The following is an 18,317-nucleotide window of genomic DNA, read 5'->3' as shown; positions in this document are numbered from 1 at the left end:
TGACACCCGCAGCCTTCCCCAGTTCTCTCCAGTTTATCCACACTTTAACTTCGAGGCTCCACTCCATCTCCCGACCTTCCCTTCCTGTGGCCCTTGGTCACCGAAGCCATCTGGAAGGTGGACCTCGCTGCCAGCCACGGGCCCCAGCACGCATGCAGCCATCAGCACTCAGGTGCTGAGTGCTTCCCTCTGATGCCCAAGGCGGCTGGGCCGCACACTTTCTCTGACTTCCCAGAGCACCAAGCACAGGTCCCTGCTTCTGTTTACTCTGCTTACCTACTCAAACAGAAGTTTCCACTTTTTTCTTCTTGTCAATTTGTAAAAATTTAACAAATATCATTCAAGAAATCATTGATGCATCATGAGAGCCTTCGTCTGGGTATCTATCTTTTTAGAGAGAAGCACAGCACTGCTCTGTTTTCTAATGGTGCCTGTGGGGAGGCAGTGGACCTCTATGCTCTGGCCCAGGAGCCTGGGGCTGAGGCGGTCGGGTGCTCTCAAAGCTCTCCTAGCGCATGTGTGACAGATGCCTCGGGGTTCCAGTCCCTGTCCTCTGGCCCCAAACCACTACCCCAGGCTGCTCCAGTCAGCTACAACTGCCTGTGACCACAACAAAGGCACTTCCCTAGGTTATAAAAATGATGGGAATTCACACCTTGAAATTTCACTCAAAAGGAGGCTCAACTTTTAAAAAAAAATTTTTTTTAACATTTATTTATTTTTGAAAGACAGAGACAGATCCTGAGGAGAGGAGGGTCAGAGAGAGAGGGACACACAGAATCTGAAGCAAGCTCCAGGCTCTGAGCTGCCAGCACAGAGTCCGAGGGGGGCTTGAACCCACGAAGTGTGATTTTATGACCTGAGCTGAAGTCGACGCTCAATGGACTGAGTCACCCAGGTGCCCCAAGGAGGCTCAACTTGGACACGGTGGTCTCAACGATACCAATCATCTTCAGCTCCTGGAGGGCCAGCAGCGACTGCTGAGGGTATATGATCTGACACTGGAGACAGAGACAGGGTGTCACGGTAGGGTCCGCGGACAGCAGCGCATCTCCCAGAAACATCGCCTCCCCCAGAAACAAGAGCATATCCACCTAGGTCACAGGCCACTCCCCTCTCGCTCATGCATGTGTCACCACTTCTTCAAACCCAGGTCATGTTACGGATGACACAACAGGTCTCAGAGACCAGCAGGGATCCAGCCTCTTCCGTGCTTTTAATCAAGACATGCCTTCACTACGTGTCAGGGCAGGGAGGGACTAGGAGGGGCTGAGGCCAGCCTGCTAGCGGGATTCAAAAGCATATCAAAACCTGGTGAAGCAAAGTTGAACTTAGGAACCAGAACTTGGCCTGCCTTTCCAGGAGGGTCTCCATTTTTTGTTTGTTTTAAGTTTATTTTTGAGAGAGAGACAGAGCAGGGAGGGGTAGGGGCAGAGAGGTTCCAAGCTCCATGCTGATAGCACAAATCCTGACCTGGGGCCCAAACCCACAAACTGTGAGATCATGCCCTGAGCTGAAGTTGAATATTTAACCGACTGAGCCACCCAGGCTCACCTTCATTTGTTATTTTTGAGAACACTGCTGTGTGACGTGATGACACAGCCTGACCCTGGATCTGGACTCTGGTCCCTTGTGAGCCATGTGTACACGGGAAGCACTCTGCCAAGAAGCCGTACCTGATGGTCAAGGTGCCCAGGGACCACTACTAACGACTTCTAACATGAACTGATCTAACTTAGGAACCAGGAGAGAACGAAGAACAAGTGGCTTTCTGCACACATTCTGGAGGTCCTGTGAAGGCTGAGGGTAAACCCAAGACACAGGGTTCATGCTGGGGGTGTTCACACCTTCCTAAGTGACACTCCCTCAGGGTCCCTGCAGTCCCCCTAGGACTGCCTCCTGCTGCCTCTCCGGTGCTCGCGACAACTACGGGCTCCTGATAGAGTGGGCCAGTCACACGCGGACAGCTTTCAGCATTGGCCTAATTTCCACTCCGTCAACTGTATGGCTTAAAGGTCTGCAGGTTAATTGGCAAAAGCTTAGAACATCTCTCAGATGCCCGGCACAAGTAGGAGTGTGTCTGCGGGCAGGATCCCATCACTCTGACTTCTCGGCACCAACGCTTTCTGGAGCTCACTTAGGACTTCAGGTCAAAGCGCCATGGCACCCCACTTTCTCCGTGCCACAGCAAAGCAGGATGGGGTGCACACGCCAGACCAGCCTTCCCATCCTTGTCAGGGGCTGTGTAATCCTTGCTCAGGCTATCAGGGCCCCAGCTCTGTGGTGTTGCGCTGGGGGTCATCGTGATCCCACCCCCGCTATCCTGTTAGAACACCCCGGCATGTAAATCCCCTGCAGGCTGGCTTGGTTACTGCAAGTCTCCCAGACTCAGGGTTCAGGAATGCTCCCCTGGGAGAAGGGACTGCCTGCCTCTGGTCTGCCATGCCTAGTGCAGTTCCTAGCTCCAGGTCCTCGTTTGGGTGACTTCCACCAGACCCACCAGGAGGACTACCTTGCCCACGGCTGCTGTGCTCATTGCTGTCCCTAGAATATGGGACCAAAGGGACATTACTGCTGTAGCCAGTGACATCCCTGTGAACAACAATCTCCAGTCAAAATATCTCCCTGTGAACTGTGACCTCCAGTCAGGAGGATGTCCCTGTGAAGTGTGTCCTCCAGTCAGGAGGTCTCTCTGTGAACTGTGACCTCCAGTCAGGTCTCCCTGCCAACCAGGATGTGTCCAGCAAGTTACCACACCCCTCTCCTCGCTGGCAGATTGGTAGATCATACAATCATGATCAGCATTTTGTGCCAAGAGAGAAAAAATATGGAGTCGGTGGCCAACTATCAGCTCAACCTGGGAGACACACCAACAGCTCCCACCCTAAGATGGTGAACGCCATGTTCAAATAACTCATTCCACATCAGGATTAGCTATTTCAAATTGCATCAGGGAACTAAGGACACACAAGAAATCCAGTGGGATGAAAGAACACCCAGTACTTTCATCAGTTCTTCCAAACAGGAGAGGTGGATTTTGGAGATGGCCACTGCAGAGGGCGGTCCAGCATCCTGCCTGATGTCAGCCCTGTCTACGAAGGCCATGTCGATCCTCTCTGTGATGTTGGAAATGGTCAGAGTCACCACACTGCAGTGCCTGGAGGCAGAGGAGCGAGCGCCAGTGGGCTGGTGCCTCAGTGATTCCATCACACCCTCTGTGCTTGAAGGTTCCAGTGTTCAGCTAGTGTCCCAGCCGGCTGCACTCCATGTCCCAACACTGGCCTGCGAGGCCTCCTGAGCCCCACACCTGAGTGCCTGCCGGGCCCCCAACTCCTGCCAGGCTCTCTTGGCTCCAACACAATGCACCAAGCAGATGTTGCTCCTGTCTTCCAGAAAGTTCTCCTTGACTCCACTTCACTGTTCCCTCTCCTCCCTCGACCATGCCATGGCAAAGCTCTCACTTTTTTTTTCTCCCTTTTTCCTCCTAATTTTATGTATCTTGAGAGATAGAGAAAGTGTGTATGTGCAGGGGAGGGGAAGAGGGGCAGAGAGGCAGAGAGAGAGATAGAGAAAGACAGAGAGAATGAGAGAGGAAAGAGAGTGGGAGGGAGAATCCCATGCAGGCTCCACACACAGCTTGGAGCCCAGTGCAGGGCTTGATCCCATGACCTAGAAATCACAGGCTGAGCCGGTATCAAAAGTCAGACACTTAACCGCCTGAGCCACTCAAGCACCCATTTAGGCGCTCCCATCATGTGAAGCACCCAGAGCACACCGTTAACTTGCATGGGCACTGCTAGCTGAGTACCTGCCGCGAAGCTCCTGTGACTCCCACACGCTGTGGAGCTGAACTATTTACCCTGTATAGCGGCTGCTTTCCTCTTTAGCACCCAAAGGACAAGAGAGCCCCATCATCTAGTCCGACATCTGACGTGACCAGCACCTAGCAGGCACAAGATACACGGGGGAGTACGCTTCCCAGCCCAGTGGGCTCCGGTGTGGGGGACACGGCCGTGCTCCCTGGGGCTCAAGTCAACACAGATAAGATGCAGGAAGTGTGTGGACTGGGGAGCCCCCGGGATGGCCAACTTTACCTGGTATCTGGCAACAGGTGTGTAGAGGAGGGTGAGCAGAGCAGGGGTGAGCCAGTGAGGGTAGGAGCAGGGAGTGCGTGGGTTGCAGGAACCCCGGAGGAGGAATTACATGGCTGGGATTCTTGTCTGGGGAAGGGCTTTGTCCCAAAGAGTCAGATCCACACAACGGCAGGCCTGGAAGGGTGACCTAAAGGGGTCTGAAGAGGAAGCATGAAGTTAAAGGGGCAGGAAGGCTCGCTCGAGGGAAACCAGAGGCCCATGCATCCCCGTTCCCTCCTGAGCTGACACCTGCCAGTGACAGGAAGGGCACCAGGGCCCCATCTTCCGGCTGAAGCAGTAGCTGCACCACAGGGTGAGGCCATCAGTGCAAAGGGAACCCTGGAGGTGGGGTTTTTAGGGCCCAGTGAGTGCCCTGGGAGCCTGCCCCACTCTTGGTCCCAGGGGACCCACAGGCCCTGCAAAGGGTGAGCAACAGAAGAGGGAAGGAGAAGAAGGCTGGCAGGCTGGAGAGAGGAGGCAGGGGAGGGGTTGCTGGAGGTCAGACGGTGCAGAAAATGCCAGGGAGAGCAGCGGGCTCTCGGGTGACGGAGGGGCAGGGGCAGAAACCAGACTGAGGAGCAGGGCCGGGGAAGGAGGCAGAGAGGAGCGGCGGCTACACCCCACATGTGGCTGTCCCTGAGCAGGGTGGAAGCCAGAGGCCCCGACAGCAGCTGCAGCTCAGGAACTTAGAGCCGCTCTGCAGTAAACCTACGGCGGAGGCCTGAGACAGCAGCCCTTGGCACAATTCAGTTCCCCGTGAGCACACACGGGATGAGCGAGCTCCCACGTGGTGATCTGCACAGTGTTTCCACATCGTGTTGTGTCCTAGACTTCAGCAAAAGGCACATTCCCTATATGACCCGCATAGGAATTCAAACTGTTCTACGTTTGTGACTAGACAGATTAGTTCAAAGATGCTTTTACTCTTCTTTTATCTCAGAGTGTTGAGCAGATAGTACTTTCTGCAGAAGCCTCGCAGGCTTTTAACTTTGAGCACTTCTTCCAGTTAGTGAAAGCAGGTATTACGTGATGCCAGGTCCCACCACACTGTGGTTTGAAATGGTGGAGCCCATGACACTTTCGGTGTATGCCGGTCGTGGCTTTTCAACACTTCTAACTAAGCGAAACAGGCTATTAATTGAAACATGGTTTCCCCACAGTGTCCTTACAGAGTTCAGTATGTAACAATTACGTTATACTTCCAATCATGTGTTTACGAACATTACTCACTTAGTGAAACAGAATGGAATCCCAACGAGATTTGTTTAGCAGAGTTGGGTATATAGAACCATACTTAAAATTCCACGCATGGGCTTTCAAACGTTACTGACTTAGTGAAACAAGATGGTAACTGAATGCTGCAATCCGCACAGTGTAGTTTCACAGAGTTGAGGATGCTGTACTCCCCTCATTGGACCATGCATCTGCTTTCAAACACTACTAACACGGTGACACAAGATGTTAGTCGAACGATGGTGTCCCCACAGCGTTCCTTCTCAGAGTCGAGTACGTAACACTTGCCTTACACTACCGTACATGTGCTTTCAAACGGTACTACCTTAGTGAAACAAGATGGACTGAATGATGCCTTCCGCAGTGTTGTTTCACAAGGTTGAGCATATGGCACTTCCCTCACTGGCCTCCGGATGTTTTTTCAAACACTACTAACATAGTACAACAAGATGTTAGTTGAATTTTGGGTCCCCACTGTGTTCTTTCACAGAGTTGAGTATATAACACTTACCTTATCCTTCCATGCATGGGTTTTCAGACATTGCTGCCACAGTGAAACAAGACGGTAACTGGATGCTGCATTCCACACAGTGCTGTCTCACAGAATTGAGGATACTGCACTATTCTCAGTGGTCTGGGCATCTGTTTTCAAACGCTACTCACACAGTGAAACGAGCTGTTCGTTGAATGATGGGTTCCCCACAGTTTTCTTTCTCAGAGTTGAGTATATAACACTTACCTTATCCTTCCATGCATGTGTTTTGAAACATTACTAGTTTAGTGAAACAAGATGGTAATTGAATGACACATTTTGCACAGTGCTGTTTGCCAGAGTTGAATGTACTGCACTTAGCTCATTGGCCTCCGCATTTGTTTTCAAACACTACTAACAGTGAGACAAGATGAGAGCTGAAAGTGGTTTCCCCACCGTGTTGTTTCATAGAGTGCAGTAAATGGCACTTTCCCTGTATGACCCGCATAGGAATTCAAACTGTTCCTATTTTTTGAATCGAGAGGTTAGTTGAAAGATGGTTTCAGTATTCTTTTATCTCAGAGTGTTGAGTGTATGGTACTTTCTTCATAAGCCCCATGGGCTTTTAACTTTTAGCACTTCTTTCCACTAGACAAACCAGCCATTACTTGACGCCAGGTTCCACCACACTGTGGTCTGAAATGGAGTACATGACACTTCCGTTGTACACAGGTCATGGCTTTTCAAACACTTCTAGCTTAGTGAGACAAGATGTTAGTTGAAAGATGGTTTCCGCATAGTGTTTGTTCCATAAATGCAGTAAATGGCACTTTCCCTGTATGAACCCACAGGAATTCAAACTGTTCTAACTTTTTGCAATGAGAGTTGAAAGATGGTTTGGCTCTTCTTTTATCTCAGAGTGTTGAGCATATGGTACTTTCTACATGAGGCCCGCAGGGTCCTATATGCCCTTTCTTGTTTCGATACATATTTCTTTTGAAACTTATATGTTAAGGGCTTTGATCAGGATTGGGTATTGAGATCTGTCAAATGTTTTTTCTACATCTATTCAGAAATAATATCTTTTTCTTTAATTCTATGAACGTTATGTATCACATCTATTGATTTGCATATGTTGGGCCATCCTTCCCACCTCACTTTATCAGTGATATCCCTCTTGATTATTGTGTATGAATCCTTAACGTGCTGTTGAGTTCAATTTCCCAGTGCTTGCTGAGCACTTTTACACCTATGTGAATTAGGGGTATTGGCCTGTGCTTTTCTTTCCTTGTAAGTGTCCTTGTCGGGTTTTGCTGTCCTCATAAAATGTGTGAAATTTTACTGGTTCTTTCCTCAATATTGGGAGGAAGAGCTTGAGAAGATATGGTATTAATTCTATAAATGCTCCATAGAATTCACCAGCAAAGCCACATGGTCTTGGACTTTTCTTTGTCAAAAGATTTTTCAGACACCTTACCAATAATGATTATTGGTCTGTTCATATTTCCTCTTTCTTCATGGTTTAGTTTGGTATGTCCTATGTTTCTAGAAATTTATCAATTTTTACTAGATTATGCAATTTGTTGGTTCATCGTAGTCTTTTATAATCCTATGTGTCTCAATGGTTTCAGTTATAACATCTTCTCTTTTACTTGTGATTTTACATGTTTGATTGTTCTCTCTGTATTTCTTAGTTTAGCTAAACTCTTATCAATTTTATTTATTTTTTCTTTTTAAAAATTTATCTTGGGGCGCCTGGGTGGCTCAGTCGGTTAAGCATCCGACTTCGGTTCAGGTCATGATCTAACGGTTCGTGGGTTCGAGCCCCGCGTCGGGCTCTGTGCTGACAGCCAACTCAGAACTTGGGGCCTGTCTTCGGATTCTGTGTCTCCCTCTCTCTCTGACCCTCCCCTGCTCACACTGTCTCTTTCTGTCTCAAAAATAAAAATAAAACATTAAAAAGTATATTAAAAAATAGAAATTTATCTTATTTATGTTTTCAAAAAGTAGCTTTTAATTTTGTTGATATTTTCTGTTGCTTTTCTAGACTTTATTTCTTTTGTTTCTGCTATGATCATTATTGTTGCCTTAATTCTGCTAACTTTGGGCTTAATTTATTCTTCCTTTCCTATTCCCTGAGGTGTAATGTTGGGTTGTTTATTCGCGATCTTTCTTTTTTAATAATGATGTTTATTTTATCAACTTTCTTAGAACTGTTTTTCCTACAACTTTTACTTCTGGTATGTTTTGTTTACATTTTCACTTGTTTCCAGATACTTTTTATTTCCTTTTTAAATTTTTGACCAATTAGTTGTTCAGGAATTTGTTGCTTAATTTCTACCTAATTGTGAATTTTCCAGTTTTCCTTCCATCGTTAATTTCTGCTTCATACCATTGTAGTTATAATAGATACTGGGTATAATTTTAATAGTCCTAAATTTGTTAGTACTTGTTTTATGACCTAGCATACAATTTAGCCTGGAGAATGTTCTGTGTGTACTGAGAATGTACATTTTGCTACTGGCGGATATGATATTTTATGGATGTATGTTAGTTGCATTTGGTCCAAAGTATAGTTCAGGTCCAATGTTTTCTTTTTGATTTTCTCTCTGAATATGCTATTTTTGGGGTCAAAGTGAGGTATTGACATTCTGTATTATTATCACATGTTGTCTATTTCTCTCTTCAGATCTGTTGGCTTATGTTTTATATATTTAGGCTCTCCAATGTTGGGTGCATATATATTTATAATTGTTATATCCTCTTGATGAATTGACCACTTTATTATTATATAATGACCTTTATTCTCGTATGAGTTTTTTTACTTAAAGTCTATTTTGTCTGATATAAATAAAGCTACTCCTGCTTTTTTAGTATTTCCATTGCATGGAATATATGATGAGCACTGTGTATTGCATGTAAGTGAATCACTGATTTCTACTCCTGTAACCAATATTACGGTATATGTTAACTAACTAGAATTTAAATAAAAAATGAATGAAATATGGTGTTATACTTTTAAGATATTTTATGTAAACCTCAAGGTAACCACAAAGGAAAAAACTGTAGTAATGACACACAAAAAACCATGATAAATAAGCCAAAGCATAGTGATACCAAAGGACATCAAAACACACACAAAAAAGGAGCAAGGAGGAACAGATCTACAAAAGATTCAGAAAAATTGGCAAAATTGCAATTTTAAATCCTATCTATGAATAATTATTTTAAGCATAAATTGATTGAATTTTCCAATCAAGACACACAGAACAGCTGAGTGAATTTAAACAAATCCAATGATACATTGCCTATAAGAGACTTAATTTAGCCTTAAACAGTAATAGGCTAATAAAGAAATGATTGAAAATATATTTTAGGCAAATGATAGCAAAAAAAAAAAAAACAGAGGTTGCTACACATAGACAAAATAGACTTTAAGCTGTAAATGGTAAAAAAAGAGAAAAAGATCATTATGTAATGACAAAGAGGGTCAATCTATCAAATAGATATAACAATTGTAAATATTTATGTACCCAATATTGAAGCACCCAGATATACAAAGTAAAAACTTATAGAGGAAAAGGAGAAATAAACAGCAATATAATAATTGTTGGGGACTTAATATCCCACTCTCAACAAAGGAGAGAGCATCCAGACAAAGAATCATCAAAGGAACAGTGGATTTGAACAGCATCATAGACCAAATGGACCTACCAGAAATATAGAGACATTCTATCAAGTACACGTGGAGTATTTTCTAGGATAGATCACAGGTTAGCCTACAAAAACGTCCTAGCAAATTTCAGAATATTTTCCCTGACCACAATGGTATAAAGAGGAAATCTGTAACAGGAGGAAAATGGGAATACTCACAAATACAGAGATATATAACAACACTATTAAAACAAACAAACAACCCCACCCCACCCCCACTGTTATAACAACCATTGAATCAAAGAAAAAGTTAGAAGAACTGAAAAAGTATCTTTACACAAATCAAAACGGAGATAGAATATTAAACTTTTATAGCACAGCAAAAAAAGTTCTAGGAGGGAAGTTCACAGCAATAAATTCCTACATTAAGAAATGAGAGAGGTGCCTGGCTGGCTTAGTCAGAAAAGCATGTGACTCTTGATTTTGGAGTTGTAAATTTGAGCCCCACATTGGGTGTAGAGATTACTTAAATAAATAAGATTAACAAAAAACAAAGCCTTTAAAAAATGAGAAAATCTCAAATAACCTAATTCTATGACCCAAGGAACTAGAAAAAGAACAAACTGAGTTCAAAGTTATTTGAAGCAAATCATAAAAACTAGAATGGAAATAAAGGAAATAAAGAACACATAGATACATACAAATACACATATAAACAGAAAAGATAAACAAAACCAAGAGTTGGTCCTTTGAAAAGATACACAGAATTGACAAATCTTTAGCTAAAATTGACAAAAGAAAGAGGACCCAAATCAACAAAATTATAATGAAAGAGGATACAATACAATAGACCATACTCAAATACAAGGATCATAAAATGCTACTCTGAACCACTATGTGCCAATAAACTGTACAACCTAGAAGAAATGGAGAAATTCTTAGAACATTCAACCTACAAGATTACCAACTTCAGTAAAACCAACCAAGAAATAGACAATTGAAACAGACCAATTACTAGTAAGGAGACTGAATCAGTAATTAAAAATCTGTCAATGAAGAAAAGCATAGGACTATATGGCTTCACAAGCCATGTTCATCAAAGGAACAGTGGATTTGAACAGCATCAGAGACCTAATGGACCTATCAGACAAATAGAGACATTCTATCAAATGTTTGCCAAACATTTAAAGAATTAGCAGCAGTCATTCTCAAACTCTTCCAAAACCAGAAGAGGAGGGAACACTCCCAAACTCATTTAATGAGGTCAGCATTACCCTCCTACCAAAGCCAGAAAAGAACACTGTAAGAAGACTATCAGAGAATATCTCTAATAAATATACATGCAAACGTTCTCAGCAAAATACTAGTAATCTGAATTCAGCAGCACATTAAATGGGTTATTCACCTTGAACAATGGGATTTATCCTTGGGAAGCAAAAATGACCCAACATATGCAAACTAATAAATGTGATACATCACATTAATAGAATGAAAGAAAAAAACCATATAATCACTTTAATCGATACAAGAAAAGTATTTGGTAAAATTCAACAACCATTCATGATAAGGGTGCCTGAGTGACTTAGAAAAGCATCCAATTCTTGATCTCAGCTCAGGTCTTGATCTCAGCATCATACGTTCAAGCCCTGTGCTGGGCATGAAGCCTACTAAATAAAAAAGCTGTTCATGGTAAAAAAGAAAAAGTTTTTCACAAATTAGTTATAGAAGGAATGGACTTCAACATACCAAGGCTACAATACAACAAGCCCACAGCTAACATCATACTCAATGGTGAGAGGTTGAAATCTTTTCTTTTATTCAACATAGTACTGGAAGTACTAGTCAGAGCAATCAGGCAAGAAAAAGAAATAAAAGGCATCAAAATTGGAAAAGAAGAAATAAAATGGCCTCTATTTGCAGATGACATGATTTTCTATGTAGAAAATCCTAAAGACGCTACCCAAAAAGTGTTAGATGTAATCAATATATTTGGTAAAGTTGCAGGATACAAAATATAGCATGCAAAAATCAATAGCATTTACATACACTAACAACAAATTATATGAAAAATAAATAAAATGATCTCAATTATAATAGCAAATACAATCCTATTTACAATACAGAAACAACAAAATACTTAGGAATGAATTTAATCGAATATGTGAACGAATACACAACACTGAAGGATATAAGATATCCATGAAAGACACTTTGAAGAAGATACAAATAAATGGGAAAGTATCCCCTGTTCATGGATTATAAGAATTGATACTGTTAAATTTCTATATTATATAAAGCCATCTATATTCAATGCAATTCCTATCAGAATTCCAACAGCATTTTTTAACAGAAATGGGAAAAATGATCGTAAAATGTATATGGAACTGTAAAAGACCACAAATACCCAAACCACTCCTAAGAAAAAAGAATAAGGTAGGAGGCATAACACTTTCTGATTTCAAGCTATATTATAAAGCGATAGCAATCAAAATAGTATGGTACACATTACCAATGGAACCTAATTGAGAGCCCTTGATTAAAACCCATGTTTACATAGTCAATTAATATTGGACGAAGAAGCCAAGAATATTCAATGCAAAGAAGACATTCTCTTCAATAAATATTCATGAGAAAATTGGATATTTGCACATAAAAGGATAAACTAGATCCCTATCCTACAACACTCACAAAAATAACTCAGAATGAATTAACAATTTAGATACAAGACTGGAAACCATAAAACTTCTAGAAGAATACTTAGGGAACAAACTCTTCGACATGGGTCTTGACATGTTTTTTTGGATCTGACATCTAAAGCACAAGCAACAAACTGAAAAGCAAAGAAGTGGGACTACCTCAAACTACAAAACCTCTGCCGAGCGAAATAAAAATCAACAAAATTAAAAGACAACCTGCAGAATAGGAAGTAATATGTGCAAATCATATTCTAATAAGGAGTTAATATCCAAAATATATGGAGAACTCATTCAATTCAACAGCAAGATAATACAAACAATCCATTTTAAAATAGGCAAAGGACACAAACAGACATTTTTTCCAAAGAAGATATGTGAATGGTCAGCAAATACATGAAATGGTACTCAGCATCACTAATCACTAGGGGAAGTGAAAAGTAAAACCACAATGAGATATTACCTCATGCCTGTTAGAAGGGCTATCACCAAAAAGTCACAAGATAACAAGTGCTGGCAAGGATGTGAAGAAAAGGGAACCCTTGTGCACTATCGTGAGAGTGTAAATCGGTACAACCACTGTGGAAAACAGTATGGAAGTGTCTCAAAAAATGAAAAATGGAAACATGATATAATCCAGCAATTCTACTACTGGGTATCTAGAATATTAATTCATTATGTCAAAGATATCTGTACTTCCATGTTTACTGCAACATTATTTACAATAGCCAAAAAATGGGAACAACCTCAGGGCGGTGTACAATGACAGGGGAATGGCTAAAAAAGATATGGTGGATATGGTATACACACACACACACACACACACATACACACACACGGTGTATATATAGACTATTGGAATATATATGGCATATATACTGTATAGTGTATGTGTACGTATGTGTGTATATATGAAATACTACTCAATCACATAAAAGAAGAAAATCTTGCCATTTGCAACAACATGGATGGATCTTGAGGGAATATTTATGTGACATAAGTCAGAAGAGGACAACCATACTCCATGATCTCATTTTTATGTGTAATATTAAAAAGGAACCCAAAACTCATAGAAAAAATAGATCAGATTTGTGGTTACAGAGGTAGGGGGTGGGAAGAGAGAGAATTGGATGAAGGTGACCAAAAGATACAAGCTTCCAGTTGTAAGACGAATAAATACTAGAGATGCATTTTGAAAGTTTTTAAGACGGTAGATCCTAAGAGTTCTCACCATAAAGATAAACACCAATTTTTCTTTTTCTTTTTTTCTTTTATATCTATATGGGATGATTGACATTAACTAAATTTATTGTGGTAATCATTTGAGAATATACGTAAGTCAAATTAGTATGCTATACACCTTAAACTTATACGCTTCTGCATGTCAATTATATCTTAATAAAACTGGAAAAAGAGATGCTAAAATAAGATCTAAGGTGAATAATACATTATAAAATAATAATTAATAATAATAATAAATCTTAGGCAAACAAAGTCATAGCTAACAGCTTTTGAGCACTTACTATGTATCTAGTTAAGTCCTAATGTAGGAGGTTAGACACTTACATTCATTTCACTGAAGGCATTAATAATACAGTGCCTGAACAAATACGTTAGATACTATTATGATTATTGACATTATTGTTGTTCATGATTTTAAACAGTTTGAGAAGGGCTTCTCCTCCTATCCTGAGTGCGTGGATGTAGTAGTAAGTGCTTTCAGATTACTATTGTGCAAGAACTTGTTACCTCTACCAATTGCATCTAGTCAACAGGTCTCAAAGTTGAGCATGCTTCAGAACCACTTGGGGGGCAGGTCAGAATAGATTGCCAGGCTCCACCCACAAAAATTCTCATTTAGTCAGTCTTGATCTAGGATAGGGCCCCCAAATTTGCATTTCTAACAATTCCCCAGATGATGCGAATGCTACCAGTCCCTGACCACATTTTGAAAAATAACTATTTTATTGAGATATAAGAAAAATCATCACTCTAGAACATAGTGCACATTTTAAAAAATATTTGCAATCTATATTTTTTGAATGAGGATATGTTCAGTTCAAAAATCAAAACATATAAGGGCACGTGGATGGCTCAGTCGGTCGAATGTTCAACTTCAGGTCAGGTCATGAGATCAGAGTTCATGGGTTTGAGCCCTACTGTCAATGCAGGGTCCACTCACTGCGTATCTTCTATCTCCCCCTCTCTCTGCCCCTTCCATGCTTGTGCTCTCTCTCTCTCTCTCAAAAATAAATAAAAATCAAAAAAATCAAAACAGTATAAAAAGGTAGAGATGCATAAGTCTTATTCCTCTCATGCCAATCACCTGGTTCCTCTCCTCTCCTGAATAAAACTCCCTATCAAGTTAACATTTTCTTCTATATCTCTAGCTTTTCTTCCTGCAGACCCAAGCAATACAAATAGATGTCTTTCTCTGCTTTCATACACTAGAAAGGCAACGCACTATGAGCACTGTTCTGTCCATTCCTCTTTTTCGTTTAATATATACTAGAGGGTCACTGTGAATGTATACCATGAGTTATTTCAGAGTTTATTTTATAGAAATGAGTATGTCAGTTATTTCTAGTTTTTTACTGTTGCATATAATGCTGCAGTAGCCATCCTTCCATACATATCAGTTCATGTATGTGCAGGTATATCTGTAGAAATAATTCCCAGCAGTGAAATTACTACCTTAAAGGATACATGCACTTGTAAATTTTGAAAAATATTACCAAATTCTCTTTCATAGGGGTGCCATGATTTTGTACTTCCGTTTGCAATTTATGAGAATGCCTTGACCCTAATGTGTTTTTGACAAGTATTTAGATTTCAGCCAATATTTTAGGTGTCGAGTTTTAATTTGCATTTCTCACTATTGAGGTGCCACATTTTTCATAGGTACAAAGGACATTTGTGTCCCTTTTTCTGTGAACACTTTATGTCTTTTGCCCATATTCTATTTGGCTGTTTGTAATTTTTTCCTTTCAATAGCAATTTATACTTTAGGGGAGTATTTTTTTTCTATGAGAGGAGTGCCAAATAGTCTTCCTATTGTGTCATTTGTCTTTTATTAGTTTGTGGTTTATGCCATGCATAAATTAAGGTTTTTATTCAGTTGAATTTATCAATCTTTCCTATTATGATTAGTGAATTTTGAGTCATAGTTAGAACCACCCCACCCACTCCAATTATAAATGAATTTTTATCAGGTTTATTCTAGTACATTTACAGTTTCATTTTTTCACATTCAAATCTCCACTTCCAGCCCACTTCACTCTTTAACTACTAGGCTAGAAAAGAATATAGACTAGACTAGTAGATTTCAAACATTCCCCCTGCCCCAAATTTATTTTTTTTAAGTCAAATCTCACCCACTTTTATAAGAGAGGAAAGAAGAGCCCCCCTGGTAGTACAGGAGAAAACCTGTTGTGACTCTTGCCCTCAACAGACTCTGTGGCCCTTTCATGGAATCCCTAGGATCCTTGTAAACAGAGTGAACACCACAGATATCTGCAAAACAAGAAGTAGGCCATAATTTTTGATGATAAAAAGAATTAATAGAAATTTTTTCCCACTTGTTTTTATGTTTTGGCATTGAATATTTGTTGATAGGACAGGATTGGGGAGAATTCAAAAGTCCAATCCAGCACAGGCTTATCCTTCTTCTGGGTAATTCATTTTTGCCGAGTCTCTTTGTTTAATTGAAAATTCCTCATAATTATACTATGTTATGAATAATAGAGTGGAGAAAGCACGGACCTTGGTGTCACAAGAGTTCTAATCCTAAACACTTTGTAGCTGTGAGATCTCAAATTATTAGCAATAATTAATTAATAATTATAAGTTCAACATAGCAAATACTAATTTGAGTGCTTTGTATATAGAAGACATTGTGCTAAGTGCTGGGGATATAGAGAGGAAGAAGACAGAAATGGTACTACTTTACAGTGCAGTGGTGGAGCCAGATGCTAATTATAATAACTGCTTAAATTATGCTTATTAGAACATCTTAAAAAGATCATAGGATCTGTAAAAATGAACAGGGAGGTTTAGCTTTGGGAGTTCAGAGAAACTGAACTGATCAGGTTCAAGGATTTCTGTTTGTTTCTTTTTTTTTGGTTTTTGGTTTTTAAAAATCTCAACTTAAAATTGTATTTTTAAACATATAAATAGTAAGGAATAATATAATAAAAAGTCCCTGTACCCATCTGTCAGCAGGAACAAATTTTAATAGCTGTATATGAAGTGACATGGCAGAAGGAGGCCGGAGTCTTTCAGGCAAATGGAGTAGCAAGTCCATACACCCTGAGGCCTCAGAGTACCTCTGGCAATTGAAAGGAAGACTAACATGGACAGTATAGACATCATTAGAATGTTTATACAGAGAACGGATTCTATGTATGGGTAGATGGGGCAAGAGTAGCTGAAGATATACTGGTTAGAAGCTACTGGGTAGTTTGGATAAAAGAAATTAGTGACCTAGAATATGATAGTGGCAGTGGAGAATGAATGGTTAGATGAGAAATTTATAAATGGAAGGCGGGACAGGCAGGACTGGGATAAGAGACACTAAAGTGTTCACGAAAATCTCAGGTTTCAGCATAATGGGTGGAGGTTAGTGCCACTACCGAGATTGAGAATTCTCTAATTTGGGGAGGAGAAAAATTTAGGTTGAAGAGTTTCTCAGACATTCAAGTGGCGATTACAGACAGGTAGTGTAATGAGGCTATCGCTGAGCATCATGGAGAAGTCTGGTGGGAGATTTATAATCAAGATCCAAAGGATAGACACAATAAGATGGTCAAACTGTCACAAGGCCTAAGTGAGGCAATCATGGCAAATGAATGGGGAATATGGATAAATCGGAAAGCAGTGTATTCTTACAAAGGCACAAAAGAGTGCTTCTTTGAAGCAGAAGACCAAACTCCACTTCCACTATACTTTTGAGGGTACAATGAAGAACCCTTTTCTTTTTCCCCTAGTCAACACTTTGTCAACTTGCTTACATCATGGTTTTAGTATTTTCTACAACAGATGCTTTTCTTATGGAATCATCCTACCTAGATAGACTTTGTGATCTAATTCTATTTCTACTCAGTTCTGGCTCCCCTTCCCATTGTATTCCGTTTTAAATTTATTTCTCAAACTGATGAGACACTGAAGTATACTCACTTGTGGGATCTAAGAAATGGCGGTTGCTGGTAGCTCTCAAAGTGAATTACAGGACCAGCATCAACAATATTGATGTCTTTGATGCAAAAGTGTGGTTTTATTGAAGCCCAGGGACAGAATGTGTGGGCAGAAAGCTGCACTAGGGTTGCAAGGAGTGGGTGATTACATACTTTCAAGTTGGTAGGGGGTTAGGGATAGCTTAAGTCTCAAAGGAATTTGGAAACAAGATTTCCAGGACCTTAAGGCTAGCCGTTGTTAGGAAAAGATCACTAACTATTATCTAATAAAGCCTTAGTCATGGGCCCCTTCAGATCTATATCAGTGGACCATATGCTTGGAGGATGATTGCTACCATGTATCTTGGGGAGATAGAGAAAAGGAAGTTTCCAAAAGGATTTTCATATGTTAACAAAGACTTACAGGATCCTGGATATCTGGCTAATGACAAGCTAAGGTTGCCTTTTACCTCTAACCAAGTATTGACATAGAGGTAGCTAAGCTCCTTGAGGAAGGTCATTCTGATTGTCTCAAGTATTTGTCAATGGGCTGTACTTTTAAGAAAGTTTTTCAGGGAACTTGTCAGAAACACAAGTTCTCTGGTACCACCCTAGACCTACAGAATCTGAAATCCAGTCATCCCTTGTTACAATAAATCTTCTAGGTGATTTTAATGTCTCCTATCTGCTCTGGATACCTACTCTATCCCCGCCCCCACCCCGATTCAGAGGGAAAGAACGCTCCTTTCATCGGTTGGGGAGCTAGAACCATTCCTTACGTGTTGATGATTGAATCTGTAGCCTACTTCGCAGTTTCATTGAAGGTCAGCTGTTGTTTAACAAAACAGTTGGCTGCTGACCCCGCGGGAGGGACCGGTGCAGCAGCTCCCCCAACAGGAATTCCAGGCCAGCACTGCAGACTGTCCAGAGCTCGCTCTGCAGACCCTCTAGCCCCAGTAAG

At 41.0% G+C, this 18,317-nt stretch overlaps 1 long non-coding RNA gene across 1 annotated transcript; it reads right to left on the bottom strand.

Moving 5' to 3' along the window:
• Window positions 1-835: 835 nt before the first annotated feature.
• On the bottom strand, window positions 836-18,298 carry LOC115275072. Its single transcript, XR_003901386.1, has 3 exons — window positions 18,136-18,298; window positions 4,095-4,291; window positions 836-1,001 (listed from the first exon to the last, which is right to left on the bottom strand). It is a non-coding gene; the product is annotated as an uncharacterized LOC115275072 (long non-coding RNA).
• Between the last annotated feature and the right edge of the window lie 19 nt (window positions 18,299-18,317).

Source organism: Suricata suricatta, chromosome 12, assembly GCF_006229205.1.
Source record: "Suricata suricatta isolate VVHF042 chromosome 12, meerkat_22Aug2017_6uvM2_HiC, whole genome shotgun sequence".
In the NCBI taxonomy this organism is placed as follows: Eukaryota; Metazoa; Chordata; class Mammalia; order Carnivora; family Herpestidae; genus Suricata; species Suricata suricatta.
This window is presented reverse-complemented; position numbering and strand designations above follow the sequence as displayed.